We start from the raw sequence: 19,477 nt of genomic DNA on the forward strand, positions 1-19,477 counted from the left end.
CCATTTCTCGTGGCTGTGATATTCACACACAAGCTGCAACTACACAGGGTCAAAGGGAAGTGAACTGGTGCCCATCCAAAGGCCTAGGTCTCCTCTTCTGACTGTAACTTCCCTCATCATAAAGAGATCAGTATTCCCTAAAAACACATCACAACAGTCAATGCAGTCTTGTGTCTAAAATCCTATCAGACTTGCTCTGGGAATGAAGACTTTATAGGTAAGCATCAGCTGCACTGAGCAGGCTGTTTAGAAGTCAGAACCCAACTCCTCCAGGCAGGGCTCCCGTTTTTTTGTCTGGTGTAGCAGCCAAAAATACTCTGCAGATACTCAGAGGTGTTGTTTCCTTAGATCCAAAAAATGAGAGCAGAGAGATGAAATCATTATTTTGTGAGATAGTGGGTTGACCAGTCTTTCCAATGATCATTCAGCACAGGTAACAGTCTTCTGATTGGAAGCTTATTTATTCCAGATGTTGATGAAAACCTTGAATCCCAACCAATGATCCTCTAATGTTGTAATTTAAGAACTATATTTAAAATTACTCTAGTTACTCTTGAACAGATTAAATAAACCAGAATCACAATTATACAGAAAACACTAGTATATATAAATGAGATTATAAATAAAAAACACTCTTCTCCTACCAAGGTTGTATTTAAAGATAAAATCCAATTTCTAAAATTCTTACTAAGTCTTCCCAGATATGATTTATGACATCTCAAATTTGAGAGATTTGGGGTTTTTTAAAGTTATATAGGCACAATTGCCACATGACTTTCTTAAACCATCTCATTCATTTTCTGTAAAGGTTAGAGACCTCTGAGCATTAAGCGTACATTATTTTGTATTTAGGTGTATTTGTATTCATCTATAAGAGCTAAATATATATTGCCCTTCTTGAGTATGTTCCCCTGCTGTTTATATGATTTTCACCTGTTTTGGCTAGTAATGATAGGCATGTTACTTTGTCCATGGTAAAGTTTATATTTTATGCCCTAAGAATCAGACAGGCGTATATGTCAGATACATCCCTGGGGTTAAATGTTATTAGGGCTGTTGTTTTACTAATTTCACCAAGGTGCTTTGGGGCACAAAGGCACTCTGATTTTGACACACGAACAGGAAAAAACGCAATTTCTATGAAGCCTTTTCAGAAAAGAAAAGACCACACTCCAGATTTGAGAGATTTGCAGTGCAATCCTATGTGCAGTTACGCCAGTGTAAGCACACTGACGTCAATTGACTTAGAATGGAATAACACATTATTTTCTTAATCCGTCTAGTTCAGTTTCCTTAAAGGTGTGATGCGAGAGCCTTCCAAAAGAATAATTAGTACAAACTTTGTTCCATTTCTTCTGTGATTCATTCTGGACATAAGGCCATTAATTCATGTTAGCCTTCTCTAGGGTGAAGCTGTTGATTTGCTGGAAAGGGGGTGGGAGAACGTGTTTGCACATTAATACAAGAACCTCAAAGTAAAATGTCAGGACTACAACTGTGTCAAAACACCCCATTCAGTGATTTAAAGTTAAAATCTGCAGCAGGCTGAGCTGGTAAGATGTGTGTTTTTGATGGACAGACAACAAAAACAGCTCCCCTGCCTACATGGGGAAGGGGCTAATTTGGTGCTATACCTGCAAGCAGAAAGCCAGCAACCAAGATGCTTAGTCCTAGCTGAATCCTACGGGGGGGGGGGGGGGATTCAATAGGTCCACAAAGTCGAAGTAGCAAAAGGCACAACACCCAAAATATAAGGCAGCGCCAAATTAGACCTCCCCGCCCCCGTGCTTCTCAATTCAACCCCAGCCCCTTTACAAGATTCTGCCCGCTAGACCATCACCCCAACCACTTGCTAAAGACGCCCCCCACTCCTTATGCAAGGAGCTTCCTGCAGAAAGAATGGCAAGACAACTCCTCGTCTCTGTAGAGCTTTTTGCTTGGCTAGGTTGAATGCTCACCCTTCTATGGTAATGCAGGGCAGAATTCTGAATATCCCATACTCAGACAGGATCTGCCCTTGCTCTTCTGGCTCTGTTGACTGATGAGCCCATGCCCTTTTGGAAGGCCGCTTTGACGAGGAACTTCGATCGCACTATATTTCCCCCCTTTTAATATACAAATCCAATGCCTCTGTGACTGACATAATGCCTTTTTTACTAAGCGATAGGGACCCCAAGGCTACATCGTCAGTGGCAAGATTTGTTTCGGTCCTTATATCCCTCCAACACTAGATAGATGCTGCTCAAGATCAATGGATCAAGGAGCTTCTAAGGGAGGAAAGGGAAGAACGGCAAGAGATTGCAGCCGCTCTCAATTCAGTCGTCCCAGAGGCCAAACTCTCGTTTGGAAGCACCCCCGGGGTCATCTAGTCCAACCCCCTGCACAATGCCGGACATTCACAACTGCCTCCCCCGCACTCCCCCCCCCAGTGACCCCTACTCCACGCCCCACGCTTTCTCTTCTCGGTTTGCTCTCCCGCACACGCCCAGCAAAAGAGAGGCAGCCGTCATCCAGCTCAACGCCAGCCCGGGCGAGCCCGATCGCGGAAGTTCAGCAGGTCCGCTCAGCCCTTCCAAGAGCGAGAACGCGCGGCCGCTTGAGCCGCCTTTCTTCCCTGTTCCAGCCAGGATCGAACGCGCGGCCGTGCGTTCGATCCTGGCTGAATCCTGGCTGGAACAGGGAAGAAAGGCGGCTCAAGCGGCCGTGCGTTCTCGCCCCAAGAGGTAGAGCCCGAAGCGAAGGCGTTCCTTCCTCCTCTGCCCCCCCCAACCCGCGCACCCACCTACCTACCTACCCACCCAAAGAGGTCGAGCCCGAAGCGAAGGCGTTCCTTCCCCCTCTGCCCCCCCACCTACCCACCCACCCACCCACCCAAAGAGGTCGAGCCCGAAGCGAAGGTGTTCCTTCCCCCTCTGCCCCCCCACCTACCTACCTACCTACCTACTTACCTACCTATCCACCCACCCAAAGAGGTCGAGCCCGAAGCGAAGGCGTTCCTTCCCCCTCTGCCCCCCCACCTACCCACCCACCCACCCACCCAAAGAGGTCGAGCCCGAAGCGAAGGTGTTCCTTCCCCCTCTGCCCCCCCACCTACCTACCTACCTACCTACTTACCTACCTATCCACCCACCCAAAGAGGTCGAGCCCGAAGCGAAGGCGTTCTCTTCCTCCTCTGCCCCCCAACCCACGCACCCACCTACCTACCTACGCACCCACCCAAAGAGGTCGAGCCCGAAGCGAAGGTGTTCCTTCCCCCTCTGCCCCCCCACCTACCTACCTACCTACTTACCTACCTATCCACCCACCCAAAGAGGTCGAGCCCGAAGCGAAGGCGTTCTCTTCCTCCTCTGCCCCCCAACCCACGCACCCACCTACCTACCCACCCACCCAAAGAGGTCGAGCCCGAAGCGAAGGTGTTCCTTCCCCCTCTGCCCCCCCACCTACCTACCTACCTACCTACTTACCTACCTATCCACCCACCCAAAGAGGTCGAGCCCGAGGCGAAGGCGTTCCTTCCTCCTCTGCTCCCCACCTACCCACGCACCCACCCAAATCGTTCTTTGGAGCAGCATCAGATCCGCATAGGACCCGGGCAAGAGTGGCTTCCTTACGTCGCCAGAGGAGACCTCGCCAGGACCGCGAGCTGCTCCCGGCCAGTCCGACTCGGCTCTGCCCAGGAGCGGCGGGGCGGGGCGGGGCGGGGCGGGCTGCGGCTCCGGGGCCGATCCGGACGGCCAGAGGGAGGGCCGAGCGGCCGGAGGCGGGCTGGGCTCCCAGCAGAGGGTCGGCGCTGAACCCGGCGTGGGTGGGGAGCGAGTGGGCGTTTGCCTGGCTGAGCCCCCCTGGGTTAGGAGCCACAGCACCGGGGTGGGGGACGACTGCAAACTCTCCCAGGAGCGTGTGATATGCTTGCATTACTGTATCAATCCCCAATGGCAACAACACAGTAGCAGGTTGCGAGTTCCAAGCAGTTTATTCGGCCCCATAGACACACCGGGTCCCAAATGTGCAGGACAATTCACACCCACATCAAAGGGGTGCAAGCACGGATACAATCTTTGGTAATGGGAGGTACAAAAGTCGAAATACATGGCGTCAATGCATAGAGCCAATAATAGATATTTAAGGATTTGAATACCCTATTAGAGATTCGGAGGCATGACATAGAAATGGTGATCTCATACTAATGAGCAGTGAAGACCCACATTCCCAGGTGCTTCTCTATTTGATCCTAAATTACTGCAGTTCTTCTTATCTCGGACCCTGGCAGCTGCCAAGGCTAACTAAGAGGGTTCCTAGCTGGTTCTTATCGCTGGAAAACCAGCTTATGCAAGCATACTAAAGCCATCTATGGATTCTTTAATTGGCTTCTAACCAAGGAGCAACAATGGGCCTCTTATACTTGAGGCCTGTAACATATGCAAGTGCTTGGTGTAACTATACAAGCCACCTCTGATATGCTGAGTGTGGCATGTTCATGAGCGCAGATATACTTTATTGAGTACAAAGAATATATTTCAAATCAAAGAATACTTTTCCAATACATTTCCCATAGCATATAATGATTTCAGGCATTACACGTGCAAGTTTCGGAATCCCACGGAGCTCTTCAGTAGGCTGCTGATGCCTACCAGCCCCCCTCCCCAGCCCCGCAAAAATGCCTGCTCGGCTCCCCATGCCAGCACCCAAACCCAACCCTAACATCGTAGGAGAATACGTCGTATGGCCTGTCCAGTTCCATGCCCCCCTCCCACAAGAGCCTGGGGCATCCAAAATTGCGTCCCCCTGGTCCCCAGGAAAATGCTCCTCACAGGCAGCGCCTCCGGGGCCAATCTGGACAGCCAGAGGGAGGGGAAAGTGATAAGAGGCGGGCTGGACCCCGAGCACACGAAAAACAATCCATGAATCAGAAGAAACTCTACATAGAGTGTATGGGTGTAGGCAGAGGCGGCTCTACTGTGAAACTAATGAAGCTGAAGCTTCAGGGCCCATAATCCCAGAGGGGCCCCCTGAAGCAACTTTTTTTAAATGAGTGCATTTCTCAACAAAATTGATGGAGTTTTTTAGTGATCAAATCATAAGCCAATGGGTTGAAGTACTTAACATTGACTTTAGAATATGCTCTAATACCCATTTCATATGGCCTGAAAATGTCCCTGTCGTTGGTCAAATTTCAAAATTTTCTCGGGGGCTTGCAGAGCCCGAACCCCCAGCTGTAAGGGCTCGCTGAGCTCGCCAGAATCTATTCACAGAATCTATTCCATTTTGGCAGCTGGGTCCTCAAATCCTTCGTTGGTGCACGGCTTACTAGTTCTGTAGTTGTATTTCATCACTGTATGGCCCATTCTCACTCTGAGAGAGAAGGGCATCTATGATTGGGTGTTTCAGCTTCGCTTGCTTCGGGAGGTAGGACTTAATATTTCACTCCCCTTCCTGTCTCCTGGGAAATGCCCCTCTTCCTCTCCAGTTCTTTCCTGCCTCGCTTATTGGGAGAGCTTTTTTCTGCAGCTCTCTGACTCAGCTTGAGGAAAGTTCACTAATTTTCTTACTATTTCTCTACACTATTTCTTCCCCATCCCACCCTTACTTCTGTGGTCTGTCTCTTTTAAAACTGCTCCTTCTTTCCTCCATAAGGAGGGTTTCTTTCGGTGGGGGGGGGGAAAGTTGGTGCGGACGTTCCCGCAAAAACAAAATGGCGTCTGACCGCCCTGATCAGTTCATCGTCCAGGACGATCTTGATCCCTCCTTATTAAGGCCAGCTAGTGATAGGGAGCAGCCCTCCTGTAGTCAGGCGACAGGCTCTAAGGGGAAAGACAATAAAAATAGGAACTCCTGGGAGAAGAAGCTTCACATCAATGCACTAGAGACCAGAGCGGTTCTGAAGGCCCTGAAATTCTTCTCGCCCCTGATCCAAGGAGCGGACCTCCTGATAAGAACAGACAATGTGGCCACGAAGGCACACATCAACAAGCAAGGGGGTTCCCGCTCTGCGGTAATGGGAAGAGAAGCCAGACTACTGATGCTCTGGGCCGAAGCCAATCTATCCTCCATCTCGGCAGAGCACATTCAGGGCTGCTTGAATCTACAGGTGGACTGGCTCAGCAGGGAGGTCCTGAGCGAAGCCGAATGGTCTTTCCACCAAGATGTGTCCACCAAATCACCATTTGGTTCGGTCATCCAGCAGTAGACCTGTTCGTGGCACGCAGAAATCAAAAGCTTCCAAGATTCTTCACGAGGTACAAACAGCACGGAGCGGAACAGATCGTCGCACTGGTGGCGCCATGGCCGAAAGAACATCTCTACGCCTTTCCACCGCTCCCATTGATACCACAGGTATTACGCTGCATCCGGGTCCTCCAAGCATCAGTAATCCTCGTGGCCCCACATTAACCTCGACGGACATGGTTTCTGGTCCTGAAGGAACTATCTACCCAGGAACCTTGGAAGCTGCTGGACAGGGAAGATCTCCTGCACCAAGGCCCGATTCTCCATCCCAACCCAGGCTGGTACAAACTGACCGCCTGGGCATTGAAAGGAACAGGTTCCTAGAGCTCGGTTATTCTCCAGACATCACCGAAACCATCTTGGCGTCTAGAAGACCCTCCACGGTTAGAATATATAATACCTCGTGGAAAGCCTTTGCAAGGTGGAGCCGTCGCAAGAAGATCAATCCACTGAAACCAAGCATAGCCAGTGTCCTTTCTATAGGATGGCCGCAAACAAGGACTGAAGGCCTCCATGCTCCGCAGACAGCTGGCGGCTATTGCCACCATAGTTCCAAAGGTCTTGGGTTTCCCAATCACTAAACACCCTCATGTCCAATCATTTTTTAAAGGGGTTACCCTTATATCTCCTCCCGTCTCCCATAGGTTCCCGACATGGAGTTTACATACTGTTCTTACAGCCTTGACTCAACCACCTTTCGAGCCCCTGCGACAGGTGGACCTGAGTTGACTACGCATGAAAACTCTATTTTTGACGGCCGTGACCTCTACAAGCAGGGTTTCCGAGCTTAGTGCCTTATCCATTAGACCGGAGCTATGCATCTTCCATGCAGATAAAGTGGTACTCAGGCCAGACCCATCCATCTGTCCCAAGGTCAATTCTACATTTCATAGAGAACAGGAAATAATATTGACCTCCTTTTGCCCTAATCCAAAGTTTCAAAGAGAAAGAGAATGGCATTCCCTAGATTTGAGAAGGGCCCTGCGAATATACACCCGATGCACTGGCCGAATTAGAACGTCAGACTCCCTGTTCATTAATATTTCCCCGCCCAACAAGGGAAAATCCATGTCCAGGTACGCTATTAGTCGCTCCATCACTAAATGCATCTCTCAGGCATACAAGCATAGTAGTCTGCCGGTTCCTACTGGAATTACCGCTCATTCTGTCAGGAGCGCGGCTACCTCCACCACCTTTAACCGCAGGGCCTCTGTGGAGGAAATTTGTAAGGCTGCAACGTGGAAATCCATTTCCATGTTCGTTAGACATTACAAGCTAAATCTCTATGCTTCGGCGGACGCCGCCTTTGGTAGGTGGGTCCTTCACAGTGTATTGCAGGACGTCTAATCCCACCCTTTTAGGGGACAGCTCTGGTATGTCCAAATCATAGATGCCCTTCTCTCTCAGAGCGAGAATGAGACTTGGATACTCACCGTGAAGTCTCCTTCTGCTCTGAGATACGAAGGGCCTCTCCCCGTCCAGACGTTCTGCGATTTCTTGTCAGTAGAGAGTGGGGGTCGACTTAGTTACAGTTAGTCAATCCTTAAGGGTTAAATATTTAGTTACCTCAGTTATCTGCCCGGTCTTACCTGGCTGCAGCCCTGGTTCTTGTGGCAATTCTTGTGTATTTATGTGTATCACTGTTCCTTCTTGTGATTAACCTGTTATCTAAGTTTACTTCTTTCCTGGGGAGTTTTATGTGAGCCCTCTAATTCTCGGCAAGTGTTGTACTGGAGAGGAAGGGGGATGTTTCCCAGGAGACAGAAAGGGGAGTGAAATTTTTAAGTCCTGCCTCCCGAAGCAAGCGAAGCTGAAACACCCGATCATAGATGCCCTTCGTATCTCAGAGCAGAAGGAGACTTCACGGTGAGTATCCAAGTCTCATTTTCAAGGACTCCACCCCCCCCCCCCGTTCTCCACCATTTCAGCCTTAAGGTCCTCGCAAGGGCAGCAAGGCACTTTGGACCTTGTTGGACAATGCCCTATTGTTGCTGGTTGCGAAGGGGGCCCCAAAACAGTTCAAGCTTCGGGGCCCCAAAAATGTAGGCCTCACCCTTGGCAAATATGAGCCGGGAGTAATTCTCATTTGTCTCTAGTGCAGAACAAAGTAAAACAGAGGATGAAAAATAAGATAAAGTGGGAACCCGCAAGGACTTGCGGGAGGCATCTCATTTCTCCCTCCCCCACTATTTCCCCCCCTTTCCTGAAAGCTCCCATAGCCTCTCTTTTCCTTCTTCCTCTCTCGGGTTGCCAGCCCCAAGTTGGGAAATTCCTGGAGATTTGGGGGTGAAGCCTCGGGAGGGTGAGGTTTGGGGAGGGAAACAACTTCAGCAGAGTATAATGCCATAGAGCCCACTTTCCAAAGCAGGCCTTTTCTCCAGGGGAACTCATCTCTGTCACCTGGAGATCAGTTATAATTCTGAGTGCTCATGGCCCCATCTGGAGGTTGGCAACCCTAGTTCCCATAGAGGAAATTGCTTTTTTGGAGGGTGGAATCTCAGGCATTATACCCTTCTGAGGTCCCCCTCCTCAAACTCCACCCTCCCCAGGCTCCCCCCCCCCAAATCGCCAGGTATTTCCTAACCTGGAGTTGGTAACACTCTTCTTCCCTGCATATGTTTCTGAGATTAATAATTCCTAAACAGTTAAACACATTGAAGCTTCAGCAAAAGGATTTTGTCTTGGTTCTATGGGAACAAGGAAAAGAAGGCAAACTCCTTTGCTGCTAGCTTCATCTCCCTTCCCCAGACAGCTGGTGGGTCTCTTCCCTGTCATCTACTTATGGCTCACTGTTATAAACAGTGTGCATACCGTTTTAGAATGCTACAGCAACGCACACTCCAACTATGGTTTTTTTAAATTTAAAAATCCTCATTTTAATCCAACCAAGTTACTTCGGTACAAAAACTATGAGATTGGATTTGTTTTTACTTCTAGTGTGGCTTTGTCAAATCCAAATTCAGTAGTGCTTACTGTACTGGATAGGCTATAACAGGCGACTGAATTTGCATTGTGTGTCTACGTTTACATGGACAAGCCCTATACCCAAGATACATCCTTAACTTCTACAGACCCAGAAAAGGGGTAATGAAGCCATTTTAATCAGCTACTACTAGCAGTTCTTAAAATGGCATGCCCAAAAATCTGTCCAGATCACAAGAAAGCACCAAAATGGGAATGATAATTTACCAGGGAAAGGTGTCAGAAAATACAGCCTCTGGGAAACAGAGAGTTGAAACATAGTGTGTAGCAGTTCACATACCAGCTCAGAATGAAATGCATCTCAGTCAACTCCGTTAACTGAAAGAATCAGCAGTGTACAGGAAGGACTTTTCCTGAACTCACACTGACTGAGTGTTGTTAGTAACCTAGCGGACAAACATGGAACTGGTGATGATTTTCATTCATGAGAGTTTCTGCTGCGTGGGAAGTCTAAGAGACATTAGTTACATCAAGGAAGAAACAGAACAATTCAGATGAAGTTCCTTTATTTATATTATGCATCACAACCAATTAATAGGCTCAACAAGGTACATTCACTTGTCTGTGACCATGTATACTGACTGCTTAGTTTCATATTTTGTGAAAGCAGTAGATACAACAGAATCCCAACATCAGAATACAATTCACAGGTTCAAGCGCAAAGTCATCTGTTTGTTCAGAAAATGTGTAATTCTTTCTAGCAGGGCCATTATGGCTCCTAATTTTAACATTTGTTATTTGTTTAGAAAAGGTTTTATTAAACTCTCGAACTTTTCTCAAATATGCACACTTTATAAGATCCTTTGGTGAAACAAGTTGTTTTGAAAATATTAACAGTACTTTTTGATGTTCCAAAACATCCTGGAAAAAGACCTAGAATAGACACTGCCTCCCAAAATCTTTTAGCAGGGGGTGCCAGGTCACTTAAAAAGTGCACTTTCCACTCTTCTGAGTAAAATAGGTACCAAAAAAAGGCATGAGGAGTGCAGTTAGTAAAGTCTGCCACTTCTTTAGTAGTATCACTTAAGGTGGTAAGAGAATCTTCTAACTGAATAAGGCACACCGGGACGCGGGGCACCTTAATGTGAATTCTGAGTTGGCCTCAGAATTTTTGCTCCAGTTGAGTGATTTTTCTTATATCAAGCCAAAATAAACTGAGCTCTACAGAACCTGCTACAGGCAGAAGAAATGAGGCCCGACATAAGAGACAGCATTTATAAGAATCTGATGAGAGATTAGAACCTAATTCAACTCTAGTGTGATTGTGTGTAGACTCAAGGCACTTTAGGGAGAACAAAACCTCCCATAGAACAGAATGAAAAAGCAAGAAATGAGTTTTTAATTAAGATGGAAGCATTATAGCTAAGGATGCCAGACTCCAGGTGGGACCTGGGGATCCACTGGAATTAGAGCGCACCTCCAGACTACAGAAATCAGGTCCCCTGAAGAAAATGGATGCTTTGGAGGGTGGACTCTATGGCATTGTACCCCAGTAAGGTCCCTGTACTCCCCAGGCTCCATCCCCAGATCTCTAAGAGTTTCCCAACCTGGAACTGGCAATCGTAATTATACCTTCACATGTGCATGTGTGCTTGTGTTACTTAGAGAGTTTATGGCTGGTCAGCTCACTATAATCACACTTATCTGCCAAACACTGCCTTCCTAAGGGGCTCATGGGAATCAAAGTCTAGTGCAAATGGGAAAAGTCAGTACAAAGAATTCAGAGCTGGGAGGGATCCAGGATCAGAAGGACACCTGGCTATTCCTCGCTGCCCCTCTGATGGGTTCTTCAGGTTGGATCCTATGAATGTTCAACAGATAGAAGATGAAGAAGGGTGACCTCATCTGATTTTCCTCCTCACTGCAGCCTCCCCATCCCTTTGGCTTCTTGTCTGTGTTAGGTCTCCCCGACATTGCCTGTGTGCAGGTCTCAAGGGGCTGTTAAAGTTAGAAAAGGCCTGCTTCTTCCACCAGATCACCCATAGACTCCAACCCATTGACAGCAGTGGAAAGCAAGAGGGAGAAGGACTCTCAGCTAGCGTTTGCTCCAGGCGTCTTTCGTGCATTGGTTCGATTGTCTTTTGTGTTCCACTTTATTCCCTCATCTCTCTGCTTCAGTTACTATTACCTCCCTTCTACTGTTAACTCATAACCTTTTCATTATAAGTGATCAGAGTTTAGTTTACATTACTGTGGACTGTTTCATGGAGGTCAGATCTTCTCCTCCACCTTCTCTCTCTTTACAAAACTATGCTGAGTAAGGAGTTTTATTCGAGTGGAGCTCATGAATACTTGACTGTGATCAGTGTTCTCAACTAATGCTAACAAAATAATCCTCAAAAGGTCCCCCGAAAGGGCTTAGGAGCTGGCGTGACCCCTGCACTAATTAGTGGGCACTAATGCCAGCAAGAGCCACTTATGCTGGCACCAGGGAGCCGTGTGGCAGCACCATGCATGGGCACCAGCACATCCGCAGTGGCAGCGTTCCTGCAGCACAAGGGCCTGCTCCAGCACCACACAGGGCATTCCCAGGGGCAGGGCTGGCTTTAGTCAGCTTCTTAAACCCTTTCACCCTGGGAATGCCCCCTTTTGCTGGCACAAACTTGCATCTTCAAAAAGGGAGGTGCAGCCCTGTGGAACTGCATGGAACAGTTTTACGAAGTTTCCAGCAAAAACACATTTTCAATTTGCTGCGCCTGGCAGCAAGCCGCTCAGCAGGCAACGCAGCTGCGCTGTCCTGGAGCCTGCCATGACTACCCCCCCCCCTTAGGATTGCACTGTTAGAGCCCAAAACAAACAACCTGTGCCTTTTACCCAGAGCTCTATCTGCCAAAATCTGTATTTTTTTTTTGTTCTCATGAATTGGAGAGAAGCATCACCACCTCCTGATATCTGCATCCTGAAACTGCAGTTAAAAGACATGAATCAGTCAAGGAGTAGCCAACCCAATTTGTGACTATAGCAGAGCAATCCTAAGGGGAAGGTAATTAGGGAACACCTGGGGACAGTGCTGCCATGCCACCTCCTGAGTTGTTTGCAGCAGTGCGGTAGCAATGTACAGATTTTTAAAAACCCAAGCCCCATGAAACCCAATGGAGCTATGCCTGCCTTTTTGCTGGCACAAATTCGCGCTGGCTAAAGGGGGCTTCCCAGGGCAAAGGGGCTTAGGGAGTTGACTAAAGTCAGCCCTGCCCCCGGGAATGCCCCCTTTGACTCAGGCACAAGCCCTTGTGCCAGGGGAACTTGGTAGTGGTGGCAGTGCCGGCACCCAGGTATGGTGCTGCTGCGCCACTCCCCAGTGCCATCCTAAGTGGCCCTGCGCCAGCATTAGTGCCAGTTTAGCTGGCGTAAGTGGCACTAATGCTGGCAAAGAGGTCACACCTGCTCCTGTGCCGGTTGGCCTCCCCTTTCAGGATTGCTCTGTTAGTCATTAATTTAATAATGCTTGAAAATAGATCAATGTTGATAATTCACACTCATGGTTTGGAAGGGTGCTACACACAATGACTGATGGGTAAGAAGTGAATGAACACCCAACGCCATGATGTCTTGGAGTCACAAGCTACTCTGGAAGTTGTGCAAATTTTGAACCCAAGCTTATTTCTACAGGCAAGTTTAGCCACTCTTTGCTGAAGGATTGCATCATTTTATTGCAATAACATTTTACGAAATCCCAGACTATGCTCCTTCCATGTGTCAATATTGTTCCTTAAGAAATACTAATTATATTTGCATTCCTACCTATATTTGCCCACAACCTTCACTCCCCTGTCAATTATTAATGGTAGCAAAAGCAAAGTATTCACCAAAGGAACACAACTTCTCTTAGAAATCACATATGAGAGTTCGAAATCTGGGAGGAGCAAATATCACCCCAATACAAAAGGAAGGCCCTGACCTCGATAACTCATCAGATCTCAGAAGCTAAGCAGGGTTCAGTCCTGGTTGGTATTTGGATGGGAGACCACCAAGGAAGTCCAGGGTCATGATGTAGAGGCAGGCAATTGCAAACCACCTCTGCATGTCTCTTGCCTTAAAAACCCTATGAGGTCACCATAAGTCAGCTATGATTTGACAGCAAAACCAAAAAGGAAGAACGAAAGATCTAGAAATGCAAAGTATGTACGTTCCTCCTATGCACTATATCACAGCTCTTCTAAGTTGATTTCCCGCTCTTGCTTTAATTGGGTATTTGAGGGACTAATCATTAAATTTGCAGATGACACCGAATTGGGAGGAGCAGTGAACAAACCAGAAGATAGCGATAGAATTCAACGAGATCTGAACATACTGGAAAAGTGGGCGGATGTGAACAGGATGCAATTCAACAAGGATAAATGCGGAGTTTTACATCTGGGTAACAGAAATGAGGGACATGCATACTGGATGAGGGATACACTTCTGGGTAGAAGTGTGTGTGTGAATAAGATCTTGGGGTACGGGTGAACTGTAACTGTCTGTGGAGACAAGGGAAGAGTCAAAGCAGATGATGCTCTTGATTACAACAGTATCTCTTCTGTCACCAACACAGTAATCCCACAAGGAATTGCACATTTTGGACCTCGAGAAAAAATATGCCCCTGCTGGGGACCACACAGCGAAATAACATAACTTTATGCCAGTGGATATTGCACATGACAATGGCATGCCCCTGCTGGCACCCACAACAGGAAGCCCCAACGTAATCTCTGCCGGGGGGGGGGCGTTAGTTAAAGAGCACATTTGTCTAGGGGATAAACCCTGTTGGTGTCCATAAAGGAAAACCACAACTTATTTAAACAGTTCAAGGGTTTGCTCTGCAGTCACCAACAAAAAAATACCTACAAAGTGCACATTGCATGTGTCACGACAAACTAAAGGCTTACTCTTCTGTGACCAACACATAGAAAAACAAAAGTAAATGTCCACTTATAAAACTTCCGGTTTGGTTAAAACGGTGTATAAATGGTTCAATTAACCACTTTCTCTCCGAGGCATACCGATCGCAATGAAATAATACATGAGAAACTGTCTCTATGGAGTTGCTTGAACAGGGACAGAGTCTCATGGAGCGAGGAGTATGGAGGAATTTGCCATATAGTAGTGAGGAGGGAAAGGCATCAAATCTTGCCCTTGATAGGGCCCATCTATGGTTTGGGTTGGAAATATTGGCCAAGTATGAAGGTGGAGCCAAACCCGAACCAGGATTCAGGTGGTTGTAAAAAGGGGGTAAGATGGCATGCTCTGTTTGTAATTTGATATCGATAAGGCGTTGGTGGACCACACATTTAGCTCTTTTTAATCCTACTTCTAAAAGTTGTTCTGGATCCAGCCCTATAGTTCTTAATCTTACTGTTGCTCTTTGGACCCATTGTGAAAAAGGATTGGCAGCTAGGAGGGCATGAATTAAACCAGAAAGATTAAGATGTATTTTCAACCAGTAAAAAAGTGTGTGTCGCCACATTTCCGTTTTTATCGTACCGAGTCCCGCCTCATGTCTCAATATCGCATTTGATGTGCCTTTTGGGGTGTTAAATAGTGCCCTTAAAAATTTCGATTGCACTAATTCTAGGGGTTTGAGATTTTCAGCCTGGATGGTTTGCATCCCATATCTCATGCTGGCAAGCACTTTGGTTGAGTAAAGTTTTAGTGCAGCGGGAATAAAGCGAGCTCCATCTCTCCTGAAGACGTTTAAAATAGCAGTGGCGTTTCTTTCTGCAGAGCAAGCCAATGATTTAATGTGTGCGGCTGGATTCCCATTAAAGGAGAATATTAGCCCCAAATACTTAAAGTTTTTTACTTGCTCAATGCTATTTCTGTTTATTTGCCAGTTTAGTTTTTTAAACCTCCTATGAAAATGCATTATTTTAGTCTTCGTAAAATTGATTGAGAGTAATTCTTCTTGGCATTTATTAGAGAAAGATTGGAATGCTCTGTTTAAGCCCACCTTAGTTAAAGACAGTAGGACGGCGGCGTCTGCATACATAAGAATTGGCAGTTTTTTCTCTGTTGTGAGTTTGGGGGCATGTACGTCAATGTTATGGAGACTAGTTATTAGATCATTTACATAAAAATTAAACAAAAAGGGGGCAAGGATGCATCCTTGTCTAACTCCTTTTTGGTATTTAATTGGTTTGGAAAGTCTGCCATCCAATGAGTATTTAAACTGTAGATGAGTGTTTTCTTTTCTTTTTTTAATATTTTATTAATTTTTGGTTAAACAAAAAGAATAGGGAAAAAGGGTATAGGAACAGTTATGATATCATGCGTGATTGACATTAAGGACAGGCTCACATCTTGTTCATCATGTCTTTTGGTTCATAATTCAACATCTACCAAAGTCTAGTGTCTAACATTAGGAGCTTTTATTAATATTTATTAGTATTCTATACTCTATATCCTATCTGGCTATTTTCAATGATTTTACCTAAAATGGTTAGTATTAATAAAAACTTCACAGTTATTTTAAAGTCTTATTACTTCATCTAATCTTCTGAAATCCTTTCATCTACAAGCGTGTGTAGACTAGTCAACGTCCAGAATAACTAGAGCAGGCCAGTTGTCTTGTGCTTTCTTTGGTCACATATCTATTGTAGAATAGTTGCCAGCATTGTTGATGTTCATCTGGTGGTTTTTCTTTCATCCAGTTAGAAAGTCTTGCCATATCACCGTGTTCGTACATTTTTGTAATCCATTGTTCTAAAGTTGGTATTCTTTTATCTTTCCAGTATTGTGCATATAGAATTCTTGCAGCAGTCATTCCGTATTGAAAGAACTCGTTGTGTAATTGAACTTATCTGTGATGGGAACAAACCTAGCAAGAAATTTTTTGGTTGAAAGTCAAAGTTTGAGTTCATTATTTTTTGCATTTCCCCATGTATATCCTTCCAATACTTTTGTGCCTTTTTACAACTCCACCATTGATGGAAAAACGTGCCCTGGGTCTCTGAGCATTTCCAACAATTTGCTTGGTTTGATTTGTACATTCTTTGTAGATCTTTCAGTGCAAAGTGCCATCTATAAAACATCTTGTACCAGTTTTCTCGTAATGCTTGAGAACCTGTGAATTTTATGTCTTGTTGCCACATTTTTCCCCAGGTCTGTAGAGGTATCATTTCATCAAAGTTTTGCATCCATTTCACCATACAAACTTTTACTTGTTCTGGAGTTGTTTCTAATGTCAATAACATTTTATAGATTTTAGACAATAAATGATCCTGAGTTTTACTTATTATGATTTCAAATTCTGTTGACTTTCTTATTTTCCCCTTGCAGAGATATTCAGTTTTGAGTGCATGAATGATTTGCATGTATGAAAACCAAGATATTTTAATATTCTCAGCAGTTAGATCTTGAAAGGTTTTAATGTGACCTTGACTGTTAATTAAGTCCTTATAAGTCAAAAAGTCATACTTTTGTCTAGTTTTCCAGTCCCAATATGCCTCTGTAGGAGACATCATCTCTGGCGGAGTTAGACTGACAATGTTTTTCAAGTCTTGCCATTTTCTTAATAATTGGAATGTCAAGTTTTCTTGAGCCTTGTCTTTTGGAATTGGTATTTTCTTCTCTGGCCATAACCAATGGTGAAAGCCTCCGTCTATACAAGATTTCTCAAGCCTTAGTGATCGATCTTCTGGTTTTTTTATCCATTCCGATATTGCCACTAATGATGCTGCTTGGTGATAGATTTTCAAGTTAGGCACGGCTAGTCCGCCTCTCTTCTTTTCATCTTGAAGTACAGAAAATCTTATTCTTGGTTTTTTCCCGTTCCAAATAAATTTATTGATGGTTCTTTGCCACTTCTCAAGAGTAGTCTTTGGAATTCCAATTGGTAATGTCAAAAAAAGAAAATTTATTCTTGGCAAAATGTTCATTTTGATTGTCGCAATTCTGCCAAACCAAGATATTGAGAGTTTTTTCCATCTTTCAAGGTCTTCTTCTATTTTTTTCCATAGTACTTTATAGTTTAAGTCAAATAATTTTTCTGATCCTGTTGGAATTTGTATTCCCAAGTATTTCAGACTTTTTCTTGGCGTTTCACATTGTAAAACATTCTGGAGTTCTTCTCTGTCTTGAAGAGATAAATTGAATGTCATCAAATTGGTTTTATTTCTGTTTAACTTGTATCCAGCGTAGTAACTGAATGAATTGATTTGGTGAAGAATTCTTTCTATAAATGTTTTGGTTGCTGGCAAATTAATACAACATCATCGACGTAACTTCTGATCTTATATTCCTGGTCTTCAAATTTCAGTCCATATAATTCTGGGTCTTTTCTTATCTTGTTTGGTAGAACTTCCATGGCCAAGTTAAATAATAAGGGTTACAACGAGCATCCTTGTCTTGTTCCTTTTTTGATGTCAAATTGCTCCGTTAACATACCGTTTATGAGTAGTCTTGCTTTTTGTGATGAATAAATTGCATTTACAGCGTTCATAAATTGTAAACCACAGTCCAAATATTGCAGTGTCTGTTTAAGAAAAGTCCAAGAAACGTTGTCAAAAGCTTTCTCTGCATCTAAGAATAACATTGCTGCTTTCTTTTTATGTATTTTGATATTGTGAATCGCTGCTAATACTACTCTTATGTTGTCTTTCAGTTGCCTTTTATGCATAAATCCAGTTTGATCAGGGTGTATTATTTTTGAAATGTGTCTCTGCAGTCTTTCAGTCAATATTGCAGCCATTATTTTATAATCCATATTTAATAAAGAGATCGGTCTGTAAGCTTTTGGCATATGATGTTTTCTTTAATCTTTGGGAATTAATGAAATGTGGGCCTCTTTCCAAGAATCTTGAATTACTCCTTCTTGAAGTACTTTGTTAAAAGTTCTCTGTAAATGTGGACTCAAGATATGTTCCATCAGTTTGTAATATTTAGACGTTATTCCATCCGGGCCAGGTGCCTTGTCGGGTTTCAGTTTTCTTTTTTTTTATATATATATAAATTTTATTGGGTTTTATACTAGAAATTTTCCATTGCATTAAACAACATCTATGACAATATAAAGTTTCAATTCTAACCTAAAGTTGTTATAATTCCATAACATATAATAATAAAAAAAAAGAAATGGAAAATTTTTGACTTCCCCTTCACCTCTATCTTCCTCTTAATAAAAAGTTCATCCCGTCGTAGTTAATCTAATCTTAATAAACTATCAATACCATATATAAAAAAAAACCATAATCTGTTAGTAAATATAATTATGCTTATTCATTATAAAAAAGACCAAAAATAATCCTCTGGATCAGATTAGAAAATATTCTTCCATTCTTCCCAATTTTAACTCATATTCACAATAATGCATCCACGCCCCCCATTCCCTCAGAAACCGAACGTCATTTTCTTCATTTAGAATAGCTGTGAGTTTTGCCATTTCTGCCACTTCAAACATTTTAACAATCCAGTCTTTTTTCTCAGGAATTTCTAACCCTTTCCATTTCGCTGCATAAAGCAGTCTCGCAGCTGTTGTGGCATAAATCAAAAAGGTTCTTTGTGTTGATAAGTCATCTGGAATCATACTCAATAACATCATTTCTGGTGTTTTGGGTATATTCTTTTGTAGTATTAGTCTCAATTCATTATAGATCATGTCCCAAAAGTCTTTAGCTTTGTCACAGGTCCACCACATGTGATAAAAGGAACCAATTTCTTTGTTACATTTCCAACAGATAGGGGACATTGTTTTATAAATCTTTGCAATTTTCTTGGGTGTTAAATACCATCTATACATCATTTTGTAAATGTTTTCTCGCACTGACTGTGCTTTTATTCCTTTTAAATCTTTGGACCATAGTCGTTCCCATTTATTTAAAGCAATATCATGTCCCACATTTTGAGCCCAATCAATCATAGTTGGTTTAATCGTATCCTGCTCACAATATATTGTTAAAAGGAGATTATACATTTTAGAAATCAGTTTTGTATTATTATCTAGTAAAATCCTTTGAAAAGAAGATTTTTCTTTAGAAAAACCTTTTTTAGCATCTTGTACAAAAACTGATTTAATTTGGTAGTATTGGAGCCATTGTAAATCATCCTTAAGAAGTTTAAAGTCTTTTAGTGAGCATTTCTTTCCGTCCCAATTAATTAAATCTTGATAAGTAATAAATGTGTCTGGTCTAAGTGGGCGCAATGTTAGCATTTCTTGAGGCGATATCCACATCGGTGTTTCTGGTTCCAAGATGTGTTTATATCTCATCCAGATACGAAATAAAGAGGACCTGATTATATGATTACGAAATGTTGCTTGTAACTTAATTTTATCATACCACAAATAGCCATGCCATCC

Source organism: Euleptes europaea, chromosome 8, assembly GCF_029931775.1.
Source record: "Euleptes europaea isolate rEulEur1 chromosome 8, rEulEur1.hap1, whole genome shotgun sequence".
In the NCBI taxonomy this organism is placed as follows: Eukaryota; Metazoa; Chordata; class Lepidosauria; order Squamata; family Sphaerodactylidae; genus Euleptes; species Euleptes europaea.